The following is an 11,279-nucleotide window of genomic DNA, read 5'->3' on the forward strand; positions in this document are numbered from 1 at the left end:
GTACAAGTGAATTAGTTAAGGCAAGGGGCAAGTCGTTAATAAACAGTGTAAAAAGTAGGGGTTTAAGATGGCTTCCTTGGGGCACCCCCGATATTTCGCGGACTAAACGCGAGGTAGCATCTTTAAAGAAAACACGTTGGGTTCGCCCTAATAAGAAGCTCGAAATCCACATAAGAAGATCAGTCGGGAATCAAAAAAGACTGAGTTTACTTATAAGAAGCGAACGGTTAACAGAGTCAAATGCTTTACTGAAGTAAGTGTGTATGACATCTGTTTATAAGCCATTCCGGAAGCCTTCCGTGATAAAAGATGTTAGCTCCAATAAGTTAGTAGTGGTGGAGCGGCGCTTCATGAAGCCATGCTGGCACGGAGTTATTATTGAACTACTGTAGTATGCATGGGTCATTATAGGAACCATCCACTGTAGCAATACAATATTGTGCTACAGTGTTGTTATATAAACATAATGCCCCTGCCAATTTTCCAGTTATATACATATGCCTTTAAGCCTCACTCCTGGGAAGTGCATTGGTCAGCAAATTCCCATGAGTTGACAACGCATACAAGTGAGCCATGCATACTTACACCCTTACGCTCGGGTCGCTACCAGCCTTATATACGAGCATAGAAATATATATGTATATGAATATAGCCGCGACTGATCGCTGCTTTTATAGGCAACGCAGCCGCGAGCAATAGAATATTAATACACTCTGGATTTGACTTTTAAAGAATAAAGAACGACATGGCTAAAAACCCAAAACATAATATCTGTATAAAGATTATATTTTGTACTTAAAGTTTACATGGCGACCGTGACACAGATCCTGCCAGGAGTCGACACAATAAAAAAAAAAAAAAACAAAAAACAAAGTGACAAACAAACATAAATACAACATAAAAAAGTATAAATATATATAATAAAATATTTATATATATGGCACAACAAAAACAACATTATTCAACACAAAAATAAACACAATTACTTCTGAGAAAGGCCCAAAAATCATCACCGTGAATGAGTGAAAAAATAAGTTCGGAAGGCAATCCATCCCCTGTGCCACCGATGGATGACCAAGATTTCAACAAAGCTACTCCTGTCGAACAAAAAGACGCACCGACTCTAAGGAGGCTTTAAAACTGTGTCCAAGCGATGGACCACGCCCACTCACAATATCTGAGTATAGGGCTCGACAGCAGAAAACGACACTGAAGAAAAAGAAGCGCAGTGGAAAACGAGTTTAACTACTTAGGCAGAGAAGACTCATTAAGCATCTTATAAAAGCAGCAAGGACGGAGCAGGAGAAGAAAACACACGAGAAGAACCTGGACGTTATCGAAAAAACACTTCGCAATGGTGCGCAGTAACGCAACAAGTGCTCTACATATCCGTACCAATGCCTAAGTTGCCATTAATATTAAGGAATTCTACCCAAGCCGATGCGCGAAAGCGCTGCTTGAAAAATATTAACCACTGTTAGGCTGTATACTAAAACCATATAACTGATGTTGATTTATATAGAGCAAAATATTGTAAATCAGTTATATGTAAATTAACAATTTTTTTTTTTTTTTCTCTTTTCCTTCATTTTTATAAATAAACCCAATCGTCGTTGTAATGTTAGCGAATGTGTTTATCAAATTATACAAATTACATTATAAATGCTTGCGCAAAAGTTTCCAAAGTCAAGCTAATAACTTGGATAAAATCTAAAAAAAAAAAATTAAAAAAAAAATACACATTGCAACGTCAATTATGATCAAAGGTAACAAATATAAAAATATTCTCAATTTGAAACAAAACAATAAAGATGACCACCATAGAAGCCATTAGAAAGGTTTACGAAAGGGATGCTTATTTTAAAGAACATGTGCAACAAATAGTCCCATCGACTCCAATAAGCATAAATCAATTAGAATACCTTCTAATTGAAACATTTAATTTCGAAAATTCACCATTAATACATTGCTGAAAAACACAAAAAGCGATTGTATTAAGCACCATTCCAGGTGTCCAAATAAAATCAGTACTGGAAGAACATGAAACATTAGGCAAAACACTTGTTATGGTAGTATTCAGAAAATAATTCTCCGTATTAACAAAAATGCAATGGAATGAACTATACACCGAGTTGAATAAATTAAAAACCGATTTTGACAAATCATATAAATCTTGAACTCAAAATCGTACAATTCAACAGAATACCATACACAAACACGCGGAAATATTAGTAGCCCGTTTCAATAAAGCGCGGATATTAATATATGACCAGAGAGATCGATTAGATAAAAATCGATGGTCACAAGTTTCAAAGTTCCTAACAAGATTGCGATCTAACCTAATAAATATAAAAGAAAGATATGACTTGGTTATTTCAGTGCCAAGTATCTTAAACACACCCTTAGCAGGAGAACCTGGGGACGAATTAGAAACTCGAGAACTACCAACCACAGACCAAGTAGAGTTGGAAGATTTAGACTCTGATAGATTAGAAATAGAAGAAAAAGACCTAAACAATGTAACTATACCCGCAGTTCTCTTGTAATCTGAATTATCAGACAAAGATGAAGAGGATATAGATTCCAACAACATAATAGACCAAAAACCAATTATAATGGCAGACGAAACAATTGCCCAACGGGTATACATAAAAGATATTTCGAATGCCATCCCAGAGTTCAATGGCCAAAAACTAGGTTAGGTTAGGTTAGGGCGGTGATGCAAGGGGGACATAGAAGACCCCCTCGCTTCCACTTGAGCCGCTAGGGCTCCTTATGCTGCCGCTGGAGCAAGGGTTTCACCGAGATGCTACCCCCCCCCCCCCCCTTCCTGTCTACCAGGGTGCATATATATGCCTAGACTACCTGTGGCTGCCCATGGTAGCCTGCTTTTTTAATGAAGGCAACCAGTCCGCGTGGAGAAATCTCTGAGAGATCGTTAAGGTCCGATAGTTCTTCGGACCCGAAGTGTTTGAGTCTGCTGCGTCCGAGTGTCGGGCAGTAGCATAAGAGGTGCGTTACCGATTCTACCTCCTCTTCATCCCTGCAGCTCCTGCAGAAATCATTGTGGGGGACTGCAAGCTTGGCCGCGTGTTCGCCTATCAGCCAGTGCCCAGTAATTGCCCCAATCGCTAGGCTGCATTCTGGTCTGGTGAGAGCAATAAGTCTCGCCGACCTTTTCTGAGAGCGTGTCGGCCAGATCAGACGTGATGTTCTACAGGTCTGGAGATTACTCCATTTCCTATTGGACGCACTTTAGCCTGCAAGTAGCCAAGGGTATGCCTACAAGTTCTTTCTCCGGTAGGAGAGGGTTGGTAGTCCCTGCCCTAGCTAGTTCATCTGCAGCACAGTTTCCCTCGTGGTCCCTGTGACCGCGAACCCAAATGAGGTAGATGTCATGCTGTTCAGCCATCTCGTTGAGAGATCTGCAACAGTCATTGACTGTCCTGGAGTTGGATGAGAATCCGTCAAGTGCCTTGAGCGCTGCCTGACTATCTGAAAAGATACATATTGTACCCCGATTGCCCCTTAGAGCTGGGGATTCCAGTGCTTCCTTAATGGCTACTACCTCAGCCTGGAAAACACTACAGTGGTCGGGGAGTCTGAAGGACTCCTTTCTTGCTCCATAGATTTGCCTCTCGCAGTCTTATTGCGGCCAGAGTGGCTGTTTTTACCCCCATCAGTTCCACTGGTAGTAGGTCGAGGTTAGTGTCTAGGGCATCACTAGGCATAGTGCGTAGACTGCCTGTTATACGGGCGGGCCACCAGACCACAACACCATAGAATAAGATTGGTCTGATGATCGCTGTGTATAATCATCTGACCATCTTGGGGGACATACCCATTTCAGGCTTACCGCTTTGCGGCAGGTATAGAGTGCTATTGCCGCTTTCTTAGTCCTATCAGCGGTGTTCAGCTTCCAGTCCAGTTTCCTGTCTAGTGTGATGCATAGGTACTTCGCACTATCACTAAGAACTAGTGTTTCTCCTAGGAGCTTCGGAAGTCTTAGGTTAGGTATTTTGTACTTCCTGGTAAACAGCACGAGCTCTGTCTTGGACGGATTGACTCCCGGCCCGTTCCTTTGCGCCCAGGCCGACAGAACTTCGAGCTTCGCATTAGGTCGCATAGCGTCTGTGGGAATTTCCCTACGAAGGCAATAGCAACATCGTCCGCGTCCGCAATGATCTTACAGCCGCCACCCTCTAAAAAAACTAAATCTTCAAAGATTTATCACAGCCTTGAATTTGGTGAATTTAGCAAAAGGCACATTTGAACATATAGCGGTTTAAGTAATCAAATCAAAAATTGTATGATCAACCCTATATAAAGTCCAAAATAAAACCACTATAAATGGAATAATTAAAAAACTCAAAGCAAAAATGTCAAAAACACTTCAAAAAGGTAAAACAGCTGAAAAGTTCACAACTGAAATCGAAAACTTGCGGAAGCTTCTTGAAGCATCGTATATCGATGAGGGGTTGCCTGCCGAACATGCTGATAAATTCAGCACAAAAGAGGCAATCAACACAATGACTAAAAATTGTAAAAATGGATGCCTTAAAACAGTACTAGAAGCAGGCAATTTTTCAACAATGAACGAAGCCATCGCTAAGTACATACAATGTAGTACCGATATGACAGGCAATCCAAGTACAATCCTATATAACCGAAGAGGACAACCCTACCACAATAACAACTTCAGAGGAAATTACCGCGGAAGAGGTTACGGAAGTGGTTATTATAACAATAATTACCACCAAAACAACGGTTATAACCAAAATAATGGGTATAACCCAAACTATAATAACCACACCAATAATTATAGAGGTCGTGGAAATTCTAGAAGTAACAACCGTGGTGGAAATAACGGCTACAATAACAGTAACACTGGTGGAAATACCAATTCCCAAGTTCGAACTGTTGAATCCCAGCCGGAAAACTAAAGACTTCCCTTAAGAAAAAGCCACAAAACTTACAACTGTACAAAATAAACCTCAGCCTCAATATTTATGTAACCATTAAAAATTACGTTACAAAAACATCTCTAACTCTGTTAATAGATACAGGCTCAGACATTAGCATTTTAAAAATAAATTCAGATCAATATAATGAAGTAGATTCAACAAAAACCATAACAATGTCTGGTATAGGAGAAGGTACGATTCAATCTCAAGGTTTAACTTTTGTAGAAATTCAAACAGGAAAATTCCATTTCATTTTCATTTAGTAAACAATGACTTCCCAATACCATGTGATGGCATATTGGGAATGGATTTCATAAAAAGGTTCAATTGTCAACTAGATTTTTAAGTAGATCAAGATTGGTTAATAGCAAGACCATAAGATTTCAAGACATAAATATTCCAATTACGCATTCAAATAATAATAACTTATTTATCCCAGCACGATCCGAAGTCGTGAGACAAATTAATATAATAACCACCCATAAAGAAGTCCTTATTAAAAATCAGTGTATAGATGAAGGCATCATTATAGCCAGCACTATAACTGATTCAAGCAACACATTTGTCCGAATATTAAATACGACCGATAAAAATAAAATTTAAACATTTCCAAAATAAAGTACGAACCATTGGAAAATTATCAAATTGTCCAAAGCAACGAAACTAAAACCAGAAAAGAAGATGTCCTTTCATAATTAACGAAAAATTTTCCTACAATGCACAATGGGTAAAAAATCCGATTTTGGTGCATAAACCTATTTTTTTTCCTAATTAATTTTTATGAATGACCCATACTAATCGAATCTAGATATCTTCATTTGAAAAAAACCCGCTTTCAAAACATTTTCAAAACTATAATGATACAAAGTTAGCTGCTTGAGAGACCCTGCAATGTTGTTAAATTGGCGCGAAAAACTGGTAAGCTTTGCGTGCTTGCTGCTTTGTTTGAAAAAAAAGTTTTAAAAATCTAAAAATGGAAATTCCTTGCGAAGGTAATTATTAATGCAAATTAGCTTAAACATTTGTTATTATATGTCTTGTTGTCCAACTGTGAACTGTTTTATATGTGTATCTTTATAGATTTGAACTAACAATTGTGTTTGTGTTTTGTGGAGAATAACTTATTAATGGCACAGCCTTGCAAAAGAGTAAGAACGAGAAATTAACTACAAAAGTGTCCTTGTTGTCATACAATTAACCATTTTTGCTCCTTTTTGCTCCTTTTTGCTCCTTTTTGCTCCTTTTTGCTCCTTTTTGGTAAACTTTTTTTTTTTGGTAAGCGTTTATCCAGGCACATATGTGTTTGGTCACGGGGCTCTTCTTGCAATTTGGGAAAGCAACAAACGCTCGCGAGAAGCCTTGGAGACTTGCATATTCGACAAATTGAATGACGATCATCAAATCGAAACAATAAACCAAAAAATATCAAATAAAATTACTAACATTAATTACATTAATAAATATTTGCCACGATGCTGCCGAAACATAAAGCGATTTAGACAAAAACACGCCATGTGGCTAGCCGGCAATATGACTATACGACTTTCTGATATAAATGAATCCCCACAGAATAAAGGTGGTCGTCCGAAATTGACATATGAAGCTGCTGGTAAACGACTCAAAATAAAGCTGGCATCTGAACTTGCGATAGAAAATCAAAATTCAACCCCTTTGTTACTACACACTGCTAACATTTCTGCAAAAATTTCTAAAAAAATCTGATAGAACTGGATTGCTGGCTCCGAGTCCAATTACTTCTGAAAAGGCATTCGCTTTTTTTTTATGGAAAATGGGTTTACTAAGCAGCAATACATAAATGTAAAACAACTTGTTTAAAACAACATGGTAAACAACATGGCTGCGACATTTACCCCTCTTATTCGAAAATAGCCGAGGTGAAATTAAAATGTAGACCTGCTGGAATAGAATGCACCGAAAATGAAGCAAAAGTTTCCATGCAAAACTTATTGAACCATACCGCTTCAAGAATATTACTGATGCAAAAGGAAGTTTGTGAAATACTTTCAGATGTTACTCAGTGTACTCTTATTTTTAGTTATGGGTTTGATGGGTCTACTGGTCACAGTTTATACAAACAAAAATTAAGCATCGCAGAGTCTCAATCTTTAGATGATTCTCTATTTGTTACATCAATTATTCCCATAAAAATGATAGATCAAAAACAAAGAGTCATTTGGTTAAATAAATCGCCTCAGTCAGATATGGGGCTTCATGTGGACAAGCCGAGACAAAATGGCAGTGGCAATACAAATGACGGAAATACGGCGAGGCGGGCATTCTCCAACTCAAAATTATTGTCCTCTATATTAGGAATAGATCACAATTTGATTCAGCGCCTACATGTAATTTTGATAGCCATAAATTGTCATTACCCTATAAATTCAGAAAAGTTCAAATTATTCTGTTTTGAAACTTTTACTATATATAGGAGCAATTATTTTTGGTACCCCATGTCGCCAACAGTACACAAAATTTTAGTACATGGATACATTATCATTGAAAAATCAATTGTTCCTGTTGGCTCCTTAGCAGAAAGTGCATCAGAAGCAAGACACAAGCTTTTCAAGGCTGACCGGAAAAATCATGCCAGAAAATGTAGCCGGATTGACAATATGTCAGATGTCTTTCACAGAGCTATGGATTCGTCTGATCCTTTACTGTCTAGTTCTTGGTTCACAAAAACCAACAGGATGCCTCTGCCAGCAGAGGTTGTCGATCTTTTGGATTCGCCAATCATATCCCCAGGTGTTGGCCACAAAAACGGAAGTACATCCCAAAACTCGTGCGCAGAAGACACAGATGAAGAAAATGGCAACGATGATGTAAGTGACACTTTTGAAATCGAATTAGAGGAAGAGGTACCAGACGATATTGAAAACTAAAACACAAGGAAAAGAGTAAGTTAAAATTTTAAAGTTATTAAAAAAATGTTATCCAATTTTTTTTCAGTGTTCGTAAAATTTAACAATAGATTCTAAATACGTAACAGATTTTAATTTTATTTTTCTATAATGTAATACCAAATGTGATTCAAATTATAATTTGTAATAATTTCTTATATAAAAGTGCATTTTTAACCACTGAGCGGTACGCAAATTAAAAAAAAAAAAAAAACCAAAATTTTGTTTTAGTTAAAATAATACAACAAAAAAAGTTTTAAGTCAATATCTTATAAACTAGAGTTTATGAACCAAAAACGGGATTTTTGCCCACAGCGCTCTGGAGCTAAGGGCAAGGGTTCTGCTAATCAAATCCCCGTACGTTGACGTGACAGCTGGTTCCAAGTACGCCAACTCTTTTCCAGCACTGCAGCGTGTGTTCGCTTATGTGCAAGTTCTCACAGCGAGTCCGTCACAAGGGTGTCACTGCTAGCGACATCAAGGCTGGAACCCACCTACTATTGCGTCTGGTGCAGCGTGGGTATTTTTGGGATGACATAAATGCGCTTCAGAATGGAAAGGAAATTTCGTCAGCCAGCATACTTGCCACATCCTCTCCTTTTTAGATAAGTTTGGCCTGTTGCGTGTGGAGGGTCGTTTAAGAAATTCTACATTGGATTTTGATAGTCGGCATTCAATTATATTGCCTAGATGCCATCCAGTTACTTGGGCTAAAATTGTTGATTTCCATGAGCGTAATCTACACACGGGGCCTCGTTGCACCGCGGTTGCCAGGTTTTCGGAGTGACTGGTGTGGATTTTTGCGGCCCATTTTACTATAAGCCAGAAGTTTGCAATAGAGCTCACGTAAAATGTTAGGTGAGTGTTTTCATTTGCTTTGCTACTAAAGCCGTGCACTTAGAGCTTGTAAAGGATCTATCCACATCTGCGTTTTTACATGCTTTAAAACCGCCAAGCATCATTTTTACCGGGCCGTTGGATCCTCAGTTCTTGGATTTGTCGAGCTGCGAACTCTGCTCTGTCACATTGGTGCTGTCATAAACTTTATTGTCTCTTTCAGAGGATCCTGCAGACCTTGATGTCCTAACGCCATCCCATTTTTTAACTGGTGGCCCGTCAGTCAGTTTTATCGAGCCTGATTTCACAAAGCTGAATTTCAACCGTATGGACAGCTGGCAGCGATGGAAGGAGGAGTGTTTAAGCCTTCTTCAGCAGCGCTCCAAATGGCGTGCGTCCGGCCCTGCCTTGGCTATTAACGATTTGGTGCTAGTCAAGGACGAGAGCCTACCCCCCATGAAGTGGCCGTAGGCTAGAATTCTGGATCTAGTCTGGGAGAAGTGTGTCGGGTAAGGCAGCAGCATAAATTAGCATATATATAAATGTAATAATTATAGTTAAGCATATAATCATTTTCTCATCGCTTTGTTAGTCGCCTTAAGCCGACTCTTCTCGGCTACTCGGCTTTATTTTATCTTTGTTATTAAGTTAACGAGCTTTCGCCCGTCCTATACTAAAAGGCGGCCTCACTTGTACTCTTTACCTCAGTCACACATTCTAAATCGGAGCTTTCTGTCACTCCATTTCATATGCAAATAAATAAACATTTTTAACGTTGTGAAACAAATAATTACCTTTTTATATATGCCAATTTATGCCGTAGCTGCTGCCTGACCCAACACTTATTTTAACGTGCAATCGCTGAACATCCAATTATTCCCCTTGAGATCTTCAGAAATATTTTTATTTTACAATAACTACGTGCCATGTCTTTCGGTTTTCAGCAGATACGATTCTGTCATCACATTTTGATTATCTGGTATATATATTATCTAGCAATCGCCCTAGGAGTAAGATACCTGGCCGATCTACCTCTTTTTCTTTTTTTTTTATATTTCCAAAGCAATCAAAACATTTGTTATTTTATTTAGTTTCCTTATTTTTTGTTTATTTTTTCTCCAAGTTGGTCCTTAACTGATCGCCAAAAGAATGGAGGTTGGGACCCTCCTTTTTTTAAAATACTACTTTAAAAACTATAATTAGCTAATGCCTGTAAAGATATCACTTCAAAACTTTATGGGCCCCCTTTTAATGACTCATCACGTGATCAACTCCCACTTTAACTTTAATCCAATAAAACAGATCCATGACAAAACAAAAGGTGGAGTAAGGTGGAGTAAGCCATAAAGGAGTAACGGGTGGTAAACTTTTTTTTACTATGTTTTTTTTTATTAATTCAATATGTTAAATCCAATCTTTTGTTGATTCATTTCAAATGGGACCTTCTTCAAATACCCCCATATAACGTCACTTATTAAATAAAAATTAAAATATATATTCAAAACAGGTTGTTGGGCTAAGCAGCCACCAGATAGGCTAATTTGAATATTGGTAATTTGTTTATCTGCAGCGGCATTTAATCTTCTCTTTTGTCTCCCAGATTCGCATGCACTTTGTTGTCATTTTGTAGCGCATGCGCTTTTGGGAGCTTTGGAAGAGCTTCTGCGCCAAAACGGTTCTTCTTCTTGTTGTATTTTGGAAGTTGTTATTGACGGGCCGCTATTTGTTTTATTGGGCGGAATTAGCTCAATAAATTGAATATTAAAATTGAACCTTGTCTTGTAAATTCGGCCGCTATCAAAACGCTGATAGCTCAACATTGGTGACCCCGACGTGATCGCGCCCGAAGTTCAATCAGTTTAATTGCCCAAGGAACTGAAAAAACTGCGGTACGAAAAACACAAAAACCAAAAAAAAAAAAACATCTCTTGGTTTTCGATTTGCAACCCTCGCGCTGGAGATTTGCGGGATGGAGTGTGTGGATGTGGAACTTTTGGATCTGCTGCCGCAAGCCGGGAAAGGATGCTGAGGAGAAGAGCAGAGGTGATCTGCCAGGAGATGGAGGCGCTGCATCATAAGGTGAAGGCTGCAGCGCGGAATGAGGATGGCACCATTATGGCGCTGGAGTCAGTGGAGAAGCGTTTGCGTAAGCGGTTCACCGCGCTTCAAGAAGAGTTGGAGGAGCTTAACTTCAGCGAGATCGGGAGTGAGCTTTATTAGAGATTCTCGCAGCTGGCGACTGATGTGCAGGTGGACATTCAGGTGGAGGTTGCCAAGCACTCCATGAGAATCGCTGCCCACTCCACACTTCTCGACGGTGCCGGTGCCTTACCCATGCCATACAAGCCAGCCCCATCCTTACCACCGTTGCCGATGCCAACATTTAGCGGCGGCCCTTTTTAAGACGACGATTGACAGCCATCCTCACCTAACAAAAATGGAAAAGCTCCGGTGGCTCATTTCATGCCTGCGCGAGTCAGCTTTGGAGACGGTGAGAGCACTGGAAATAACTAACGCGAACTACGATGTGGCTCTTGACCTATTGCGCAATCGGTTT

Source organism: Drosophila ananassae (genome assembly GCF_017639315.1).
Source record: "Drosophila ananassae strain 14024-0371.13 chromosome Y unlocalized genomic scaffold, ASM1763931v2 tig00000163, whole genome shotgun sequence".
NCBI classification, from domain to species: domain Eukaryota; kingdom Metazoa; phylum Arthropoda; class Insecta; order Diptera; family Drosophilidae; genus Drosophila; species Drosophila ananassae.